The sequence below is a fragment of the Urtica dioica genome, chromosome 2 (genome assembly GCF_054948205.1).
Source record: "Urtica dioica subsp. dioica isolate 48M chromosome 2, U.dioica_male_clone48M_v1_H2, whole genome shotgun sequence".
Classification (NCBI taxonomy): Eukaryota; Viridiplantae; Streptophyta; class Magnoliopsida; order Rosales; family Urticaceae; genus Urtica; species Urtica dioica.
Genome location: NC_142757.1, coordinates 24,085,689 through 24,096,305, shown reverse-complemented (window position 1 = coordinate 24,096,305; position 10,617 = coordinate 24,085,689). Strand labels below are relative to the sequence as shown.

The 10,617-nt window shown below is 41.2% G+C and overlaps 1 pseudogene; it reads left to right on the top strand.

The window, feature by feature from the left end:
* The first annotated feature begins 3,199 nt into the window (after positions 1–3,199).
* On the top strand, positions 3,200–3,892 carry LOC149404203 (secreted RxLR effector protein 161 pseudogene; annotated as a pseudogene).
* Positions 3,893–10,617: the final 6,725 nt, after the last annotated feature.

Here is a 10,617-nt window from a genome sequence, read left to right as displayed (position 1 = left end):
GGTCTCTCCCCTGATCCAGGTAATTCGAATTTGAGTACTGAAACACTGTCAAACTCGTAACTCACTCGTTTCTCTCAAGTCTCGGCCTCTAAACACTCAGACCCTCTACATTCTACCTCAACCCTACTAATGTTGAACGTCGGAGAGGTAAACAGAGGGAACCCCTCTGTTTCCCCTTTGTAGTTCACATACTCTCTACTTCTTTTCAGGTACAGAGACAGGGTGAGCTTAATCCACAGCTAAGGGACGACTTGGGATACCAAGTCCGACACGCTCGAGCCGAAGTGAGACCACTTGGTCCGGCCTTGGGTCTAACCACTTTGGGCTGCTAAATAGTTGTCCGAAAACGAGCAACAACATGTACCTTGTGCCTTTATGCACTAACACTGCTCTGAACATGAACCTCTAGGATTCTTTTCTAGTTGTCCGCTCTATCGCTCTATAACTAGGAAATCCATTTCCGAACTTATAAGAGTCGACGTACCAACTCCAAAAACTAAGTGGGAGGTTTATACTCGTTGTTTGTAACCCACGATCCCCAACACTAATAAAAGAAGTAATTAACGTGAGACTAAGAGTCACTCTTGTGGCCCTCTCTTAAATGAGAGTACTCTATGGCGTTTTTACTTCGATCATTGCTCAATGAGCTACGTTCGAGAGTGAGGCGATGAAGACAAGGCCTCATCCTGGGGGATTGTTTATCAAAGTTGATCTTTTGGACTATGTGGTTGGTTGCACACTTATGCTCAATCCCTTGTAATCCTCCCTTGAGGCTCTGCGAAAGGATGTGAGTGATCAAACAAATTTAAAAGGTGGCTAGTCAAAATTGGTGTATTGACATCTTGGCTAAGCATTAATGATGTGTCATTTACTATAAATGGAGATTTTTGCGGCCTTCTTTTGCGGGAGTAAATTATCGTTTGGTTTATAACACCTTTGGATTTTATCAAATGTTAAAAACTTAAATCCTAAACCAAAGACTAATCACAAACTTGTTTCAACTTTTATAGGCAAAATGTCTCTCTACTCTCTCTCAACCATTCTTTACTCGAATAAACTCGAAGGCGAAAATTACGTCGACTGGAAACGTAACCTCGACATAGTCCTAACTGTCGACAAGCACAAATGGGTTCTCACCACCCCCTGTCTTCAAACGAATGACGATTCGACACAAGAGGACAAAGACGCCCTGGCGGCCTGGCTCCGATCAGATGAGATTGCGAGGTGCTATATTCTAGCATCAATGAACAATGAGTTGCAACAACAACATCGTGACATCGAGACTGCTACCGACATGCTCTACAATCTCCATGATATGTTTGGAGGGCAAGGACGTCAAGCTAGGCAACAAGCGGTCCGACAGTTTATGAACTGTCGCATGAAGGCTGGAACTCCCGTTAGAGATCATATGATGCTGATCATTAGCTATCTAAATGAAATGGAGATCCTTGGATCTGAGATTGATGGGGAGACTAAAATAGACATGATCTTGGAAACTCTCCCCGAGTCTTTTAATACCTTCAAGCTGAATTACTCCATGAACAAGCTAGAGTACACTGTTACCGAGATTATGAAGGAGCTTCAAACCGCTGAGGGACTCACTAAGAAAAAGAGGGCTCAAGGAGAGGCACATGCTACTGCCTCCATCTCTGGATCTAAGAAGAGACCTCACAAGGCCGAGAAGAAGAACCAACCTAAGGTTCAAAAGAAGAAGAAGGCGCCGAAGGCTCTGAAGGTGGACAAGTCTAACGACAAGTGTCACCACTGCAATGAGCCTGGTCACTGGCGTAGGAATTGTCCTGCCTACCTCAAGAATAAGGAAAAAAGGTATTGTACTTATAACCGAAGCTTGTTTAGTAGCTGATAATGTATCATCATGGATTATTGACTCCGCTGCTACTAACAATATTTGCTGCTCCTTAACTGGTTTTAAGAAAAGCAAAAGCTTAGAGGATGGCGACTTCTGCTTCAAGTGGGGTGATGGGAGCGTGGTGTCTGCGAAGGCTGTGGGATCCGTGACACTGTCTTTTGAAGATCGCACTTTAAATTTGAATAATGTTTATTATGTTCCTTCCTTTGGGAAAAACCTAATATATGTTGCTCAACTTTTCGAGCAAGATTATTATTTAAAGTTTATAAAGAATGGAATTCGTATTTCCTTTTCAAATTCTTTTGTCACTGATGCATGTATGAAGAATGGTCTTTTTTACATTTATCCCACTCAACCTTCTCTTTTAGACACCAAAATAGATAACGATCTAATTAGGGAGCCAAAGAGGATCAAACTTTCTGAATCCTCCGATCTAACAAAATCAACATACATATGGCACTTACGACTTGGTGATATCAGTCTAGATAAGATTAAGAGACTTATGAGGGACGGTCCACTCCAAACCTCTGCAATAGGTTCACTACCTACTTGTGAATCCTGCATAGAAGGAAAAATGACTAAGCGACCTTTCTCTGATAAAGGTCGAAGAGCCACTGAGATGCTGGAACTAGTACATTATGATGTATGTGGTCCGCTCAGTCAACAGGCACGTGGTGGATACGAATACTTCGTTACCTTCACCGATGATTACTCAAGATATGATTTTGTCTATTTGCTCAAACACAAGTCCAAAACCTTTAACGTGTTTAAGGTCTTTAGGGCTCTAGTGGAAAAGCAAACTGGGAAAGTGATCAAAACCCTTCGATCCGATCGAGGTGGTGAGTATATATCTGAAGTGTTCGATGACTTTCTTAAAGAAGAAGGTATCGCTTCTCAGCTTACCGCACCTGGCACACCTCAACAAAATGGAGTGTCAGAGAGAAGAAATAGAACCCTTATGGAGATGGTTAGATCAATGATGAGTTACTCATCACTCTCTCTTTCCTTTTGGGGATATACCCTCGAAACAACCGCCTACATTCTGAACCAAGTTCCGTCCAAAATGATGTAGGTAACTTATATGAGGTTAAGGTCTGGCTGGCAAAGCAATTCGATATGAAGGATCTAGGAGAAGCTGCGTACATTATGAGGATCCAAATCTTTCGAGATAGGAAGAACCGGACTCTGTCGCTCTCTCAAGCATCTTATATTGATAAGGTGATGGATCGCTTCTCGATGCAAGACTCCAAGAAAGGCCAAACACCCTTTAGGCATGTAGTCTCACTCTCTAAGTACTAGTATCCCAAGACTGCACAAGAGATTGAGGACATGACAAAAATTCCTTACGCCTCAGCCGTAGGAAGTCTCATGTATGCTATGCTTTGCAGTAGACCTGACATCTGTTTCGTCGTTAGCGTAGGTAGCCGTTTCCAATCCAACCCTGGACCCGAGCACTGGATTGCTGTTAAGCATGTTCTTAAGTATCTTCGAAGAACTAGGAACTTGATGCTTACATACTCAGGTACTGACCTGACTATGACGGGATATACGGACTCGGATTTTCAAGCGGATAAGGATTCCAGGAAATCCACTTCGGAATATGTGTTCATCCTTAATGGTGGAGCTGTTATGTGGAGGAGTATTAAGCAATATTGCATTGCTGACTCCACAATGGAAGCAAAATATGTGGCTGCTTGTGAAGCATCCAAAGAGGCTGTATGGCTTAGAAAATTCCTTAAGTATTTGGAAGTCGTTCCAAACATCGACGAGCCCATGACCCTTTTTTGTGATACTAGTGGGGCTGTCACTAACTCAAAAGAACATCGAAGCCATAAGCGCTCTAAACATATTGAGATGAAATACCATTTGATTCGAGAAATCGTGCAGTGCGGAGACGTAGAAGTGAAGAAGATCTCAACGGTGGACAACCTGGCAGATCCATTCACCAAGGCCCTAGCGAACAAGGTCTTCGACCAACATCGAGAGGGATTAGGCATGAAGGACTACACACATCTTCTTTGAGTCAAGTGGGAATTTGTTGTCAATGGTGCCCACAAGAAGAGTTGTAGTCTTTGTCTTGTACATTTGATGTAATAAAGTCTCACGAAGACTCTTGCTCGTAATTGCTTATTCATTAATAAAAAGTTGAAACGTTCATTCATTCTTCTTTGTATCTTTGAAGCTTTATGATAAAACATTAGTCTTTAGTCCATAAACAAACTTAACAACTTACGAAGAGACAAATGTAGATTTGCATGAACAAACTCTTCGTAGTTTGCTTAAAACGATATATTCGCAATCTAAGGGTGAAAGGACTGTTGACCTTAGTACGATTGTTAGGAGAATCTATGATGTCTGGTTATGGGGCATTGAGAGTTCGAGACTCTATAGTTCCTCTAGGTATCTTCCGCAGATACTAAATTGACTAGTTCACTTCTAGAGACAAAATAAGAACAAACCATTTAACCTCTTATGTCTCGAAGTCACTATGTATGAATTGCATCGTGCTTACCTTAATCCTGAAATGAGACATGCCATTTCACAGCTTACGTATTCTCATTTACGAAAGTCAGAGTTCGAACTCACTATGGGATTCTGAACAGGACCTACTGGTGAAGTACTAAGTTGTGAAGATGTTATGAGTAACTTTGTTAAGTTCTCATAGATATGGAATTGATGTACAAGATTGCTGAAATGCAATGTATATCACCTCATGCTTTGTTCCTTGGAATGTGAATAAATGAACTGGCCAGTGTCCAAATTCAGTATTGACTCTTTTGGATGAAACAATGTGACTTGTTAGCTCATCGTCAATACATTGTTTCTAACTTATTCACAAGCGACAAAGGAGTTGAGGAAATAACATCTAAAAGGGTAAAATGGTAATTTTGTAAATCCCGACTAGCTGATGATATTCATGAAGGGTAAACATAGATAATATTCAGTGGATCCAGTCATTGCAATTAGGTTAAATTCTTGAGTAGAAAATAAATTCATTTGAACCGAGAGATTATCAGTGTCAACTATTTAGTGGAGTGAGTGGACATTAAGCTAAACCTGGAAAAGGTTTGTCAACTTTTGAGTCCAAGTATTTAGCTCAAGCTTTGTTCATTTGGATCCATGAGGTCACTGTCACAAATCACATGGAGTAGGAATAGTTGAACTAGAAGCTAAGTCAAAACAAGAACGAGACAAGTTTTTACGAAAATTGTCAAAAGGGTAATTTTGTCTTTTTGGGCATAGGATGAAATGAATGTCAATAAATTTTTTGACAAGGTCATTTGATGGCTTAAAACCACATGGTCAAGATTAAATTAATTGGGCCTTGTGGATTGATTTCATTTCATAAGAGTTTTATCGAAAATTCGTAATGGGCCTTTCTCATGTTGTCATGAACAAATGAAGAAGCTTCTAGAAGCTCCTTCTAGAGAGCCTTGTCCGCCCATCATATAGAGAAAACGGGAGATTATTTTGTGCATTGATGTATGACGATACTTGCCAAAAGAAAAAGAGGAAACAAATTTCTTCCACAAGAAAGGAGAGAATTCGGCCAACAAGCAAGGAGGGAACAAAAGAGGAAACAAATCCAAGTCTTGTAGAAGGCATTATGGCCGTGTGACTCTAAGGGAAAAAAGGGAAATTTTGCCCACTCGCTAATTTTTTTCTCTCGAGTCGTCGTGTTTAAAAGTACCCACTCACTAATTCATTTTCTCTCGAGTGATTCTTGTGATAGAAACTATCGTGGTTGCTCGTGTTGCTGAGGAAAGAAGAGAGACGTGATGCGACGTGAGACGAATGTTGCGACTTTCCAAAAGATTCTCAACGTTCAAGCTTCTAAAAAGGTTAGTAAATTTATAATGCTCATAATAGTTTTTATTTACGTGTACTTATTCTTTGTCTAGGTTAGTAAAATTGTTTTACTTGTTAAAAGAAATTTTTTAAACTTCCGCCGCTTACCCAAAGCGTTAAAATTGTTCTTAAACCCTAGATCAATTCCAACAAATTCAACTCGAGTAGTCTCGCATAAAGTCGACACGAGGACTTGACAGTTGACTCGAGATTCAAGACTCAACTAGAGGAGTGAATTCGACTCGAGGAATCATGTGTAGAGTCGGCACAAAGAATTATCAGTCGACTCGTGGACTCGGAACTCAACTCGAGGAGTCATGTGTAGAATCATCACGAAGAATTATCAGTCGACTCGTGGACTCGGAACTCAACTCGAGGAGTGAACTCAACTCGAGGAGTCATGTGTAGAGTCGGCACGAGGAATTATCAGTCGACTCGTGGACTCGGAACTCAACTTCGAGACGTGAACTCAACTCGAGGAGTCATGTGTAGCGTCAGCACGAGGAATAGTAAGTCGATTCGTGGATCGAGACTCGACTCGAGGAGCAAACTCAAGTTGAGGAGTTATGACAAGTCAGTCGGCTCTTGGATCGGGACTCGACTCAAGGAGAGAACTCAACTCGAGGAGTTATGCGCAAAGTCGACACGAGGACTAGTCAGTCGGCTCGTAGATCGGGACTCGACTCGAGGAGCGAACTCAACTCAAGGAGTTATGCGCAAAGTCGACATGAGGACTAGTCGGTCGACTCGTGGATCGGGACTCGACTCGAGGAGCGAAGTCAACTCGAGGAGTTATGCACAAAGTTGACACGAGGACTAGTCACTCGACTCGTGGAGCAGGACTCGACTCAAGGAGCGAACTCAACTCGATGAGTTATGCGCAAGGTCGACACGAGGACTAGTCAGTCGACTCGTGGATCGGGACTCGACTCGAGGAGCGAACTCAACTCGAGGATTTATGCGCAAAGTCGACACGAGGACTAGTCAGTAAACTCGTGGATCGGGACTCGACTCGAGGAGCGAACTCAGTTGGAGGAGTTATGCGCAAAGTCAACACGAGGACTAGTCAGTCGACTCATGGATCGGGACTCGGCTCAAGGAGCGAACTCAACTCAAGGAGTTATGCGCAAGGTCGACACGAGGACTAGTCAGTTGACTCGTGGATCGGGACTTGACTTGAGGAGCGCACTCAACTCGAGGAGTTATGCGCAAAGTCGACACGAGGACTAGCCAGTCGGCTCGTGGATCGGGACTCGACTCGAGGAGTTATGCGCGAAGTGGACACGAGGACTAGTCAGTTGACTCGTGCATCGGGACTCGACTCGAGGAGCGAACTCAACTCGAGGAGTTATGCGAAAAAGTCGCCACGAGGACTAGTCAGTCGACTCGTAGATCAGGACTCGACTCGTGGAGCGAACTCAACTCGAGGAGTTAGTTAGTTGACTTGTGGATCGGGACTCGACTCGAGGAGCGAACTCAACTCGAGGAGTTATGCGCAAAGTCGACACGAGGACTAGTCAGTCGACTCGTGGATCGGGACTCGACTTGAGGAGCGATATCAGTTCGAGGAGTTATGCGCAGAGTCGACACGAGGACTAGTCAGTCGACTCGTAGATCGGGACTCGACTCGTGGAGCGAACTCAACTCGAGGAGTTAGTCAGTCGGCTCGTGGATGGGACTCGACGCGAGGAGCAAACTCAACTCGAGGAGTTATGCGCAAAGTTGACACGAGGACTAGTCAGTCGACTAGTGGATCGAGACTCGACTCGAGGAGTGAACTCAACTCGAGGAGTTACGCATAAGGTTGTCTCGAGGACTAGTCATGTGTAGATTCGGCACGAGGAATTATCGGTTGACTCGTGGACTCGGAACTCAACTCGAGGAATGAACTCCACTCGAGGAGTCATGTGTAGAGTCGGCACGAGGAGTTATCAGTCGACTCGTGGGCTTGGAACTCAACTCGAGGAGTTATGTGTAGAGTCGGCACGAGGAATTATCAGTCGACTCGAGGGGTGAATTCAACTAGAGGAGACATGTGTAGAGTCGGCACGAGGAATTATCAGTCGACTCGTGGACTCGGAACTCAACTCGAGGAGTGAACTCCGCTAAAGAAGTCATGTATGGAAATTATTTCTCTTCGGGACCTCCGGCCTAACTATCGGCCCCTTGAGACTTCGTTATACTTTTATTTTTATTTTTTGAGGTTTTTATTGAGTATTGCCCCACATTAGCCCCCCCGAGTTTCTTGGGTACTCGTAGAGGAGCCTATAAATTTTGACAAATGTGAAATGAAACATGAAAGGCAGAACGTAATTCAAAGTCTCGTATTTCATAAAAGTAAATAAATTACATTCCACGTGTTGTCAATGGTGCCCACAAGAAGAGTTGTAGTCTTTATATTATACATTTGATGTAACAAAGTCTCATGAAGACTCTTGCTTGTAATTGCTTATTCATTAATAAAAAGTTGAAACGTTCATTCATACCTCCTTGTATGTTTGAAGCTTTATGATAAAACATTAGTCTTTAGTCCATAAACAAAGTAAACTACTTACGAAGAGACAAATGTAGATTTGCATGAACAAACTCTTCGTAGTTTGCTTAAAACAATATATTCGCAATCTAAGGGTCAAAGGACTATTGACCTCAGTACGATTGCTAGGAGAATCTATGATGTCTGGTTATGGGGCATTGAGAGTTGGAGACTCTATAAATCTTCTAGGTATCTTCCGAAGGTACTGAATTGACCAGTGCACTTCTAGAGACAAGATAAGAAGAAACCATTTAACCTCTTATGTCTCGAAGTCACTACGTATGAATTGCATGATGCTTACCTTAATCCTGAAATGAGACATGCCATTTCACAACTTACGTATTCTCATTTGAGAAAATCAGAGTTCGGACTCACTATGTGATTCCGAACAGGGCCTATTGGTGAAGTACTAAGTTGTGAGAATGTCATGAGTAACTTTGTGAAGTTCTCATAGATATGGAATTCATGTACAAGATTGCTGAAATGCAATGTATATCACCTCATGCTTTGTTCCTTGGAATGTGAATAAATGAACTGGCCAGTGTCCAAAATTGAGTCTTGACTCTTTTGGATGAAATAATGTGACTTGTTAGCTCCTCGTCAATACATTGTTTCTGACTTATTCACAAGCGACAAAGGAGTTGAGGAAATAACAGCTACAAGGGTAAAATGGTAATTTTGTAAATCCCGACTAGCTGATGATATTCATGAAGGATAAACATAGATAATATTCAGTGGATCCGCTCATTACAATTAGGTTGAATTCTTAAGTAGAAAATAAATTCATTTGAACCGAGAGATTTTCAATGTCAACTCTTTAGTGGAGTCAGTTGACATTAAGCTAAAATTGGAAAAGGTTTGTGAACTTTTGAGTCCAAGTGTTTAGCTCAAGCGTTGTTCATTTGGATCCATGAGGTCACTGTCACAAATCATATCGAGTAGGAATAGTTAAACTAGCAGCTAAGTCAAAACAAGAACGAGACAAGTTTTGTGAAAATTGTCTAAAGGGTATTTTTGTCTTTTTAGACATAGGACGAAATGAATGTCAATAATTTTTTTGACATTGTCATATGATGACAGATGAAATTTAAATCACACGGCCAACTTAAAGAATTTGGGCCTTGAGGATTTATTTCATTTCATAGAATTTTACTTGAAAATTCTTAATGGGCTTTTCTTATGTTGTCATGAACAAATGAAGAAACATCTAGAAGCTCCTTCTAGAAGCTCAAATTTCGTCCAACCCAAGGAAAATAAGGCTGAATTTCGTTCATGCCATAGTGGGAAAGAGAGTTTATTTTGTGCATTAATGTATGAAGATACTTGCCAAAAGAAAAAGAGGAAACAAATTTCCTCTAGAAGGAAAGTGCATTTTCGGCCAACTAAGAGAGAACGAATGAGGAAACAAATCCAAGGACTTGCATGACATGCCATGAACGTCCAACATGGGTAGAAAAGAGGAAATACGATTTGTTCAAGCCTCCCCTATAAATAGAGACCTCATTCCTCTCATTCTAGTCATTCCACATAAGTTAGAGATTGAGAGCCTCTCTCTCTAGACATTGTGGCCGCCCCTCTCCTCTCTCTCTCTAGTCAATTTCATTTTATTGTTTTGGCACCTAGGTCCTCATTTGACCTAGAGTTTAGCTCTGCAACTTCAAGACTCGTTCTTAAGTCGTAGTGTTTAAAAGTGCCCACACACTAATTCCTTTTATTTCGAGTGATTTAGTGATAGAAACTTTCGTGGTTGCTCGAGTTGCCGAGGAAAGAAAGAGAGACGTGCTGCGAGGGAGACGAATGTTGCGACCTTTTTCCAAAAGCTTCTCAACGCTCAAGCATCTAAAAAGGTTAGTAAACTTCTATGCTTATATTAGTTTTTATTTACATGTACTTGCACTTTGTCTAGGTTAGTAAAAACTGTTTTACTTGAAAAAGAAATTTTTAAAATTCCGCTGCTTATCGAAGCGTTAAAGTTTTTCTTAAACCCTAGATCAATTCCAACAAATGGTATTAGAGCTATGGTCAAAGATATGCATGTACCTGTATTTAAAAATATGAGCTTGAAAATCGTTTTCGAAAGTTTACTAATTTTGTGACAAGTTAGAATTGTTTTCTTAGTTTTTTTTTTAATTTATTGCTCTTGCCTTTAAATTAAAAATCATGTTGATTTTATATGAGTTTGGAATGTTATTAAAACACATTAGAATCGGTTCTAAAAGTTTTTAATTTTTTATATTGAAAAACGTGTTTTAAAGGTTTGAAAAATTTCGAGTAAATTTTGTGACTACTTTTCTTGACTTACTATTTTCTTTTATTTACTTGAATCGTTTTATGCATGTTGTTATTTCTTTTATACCATGTTATT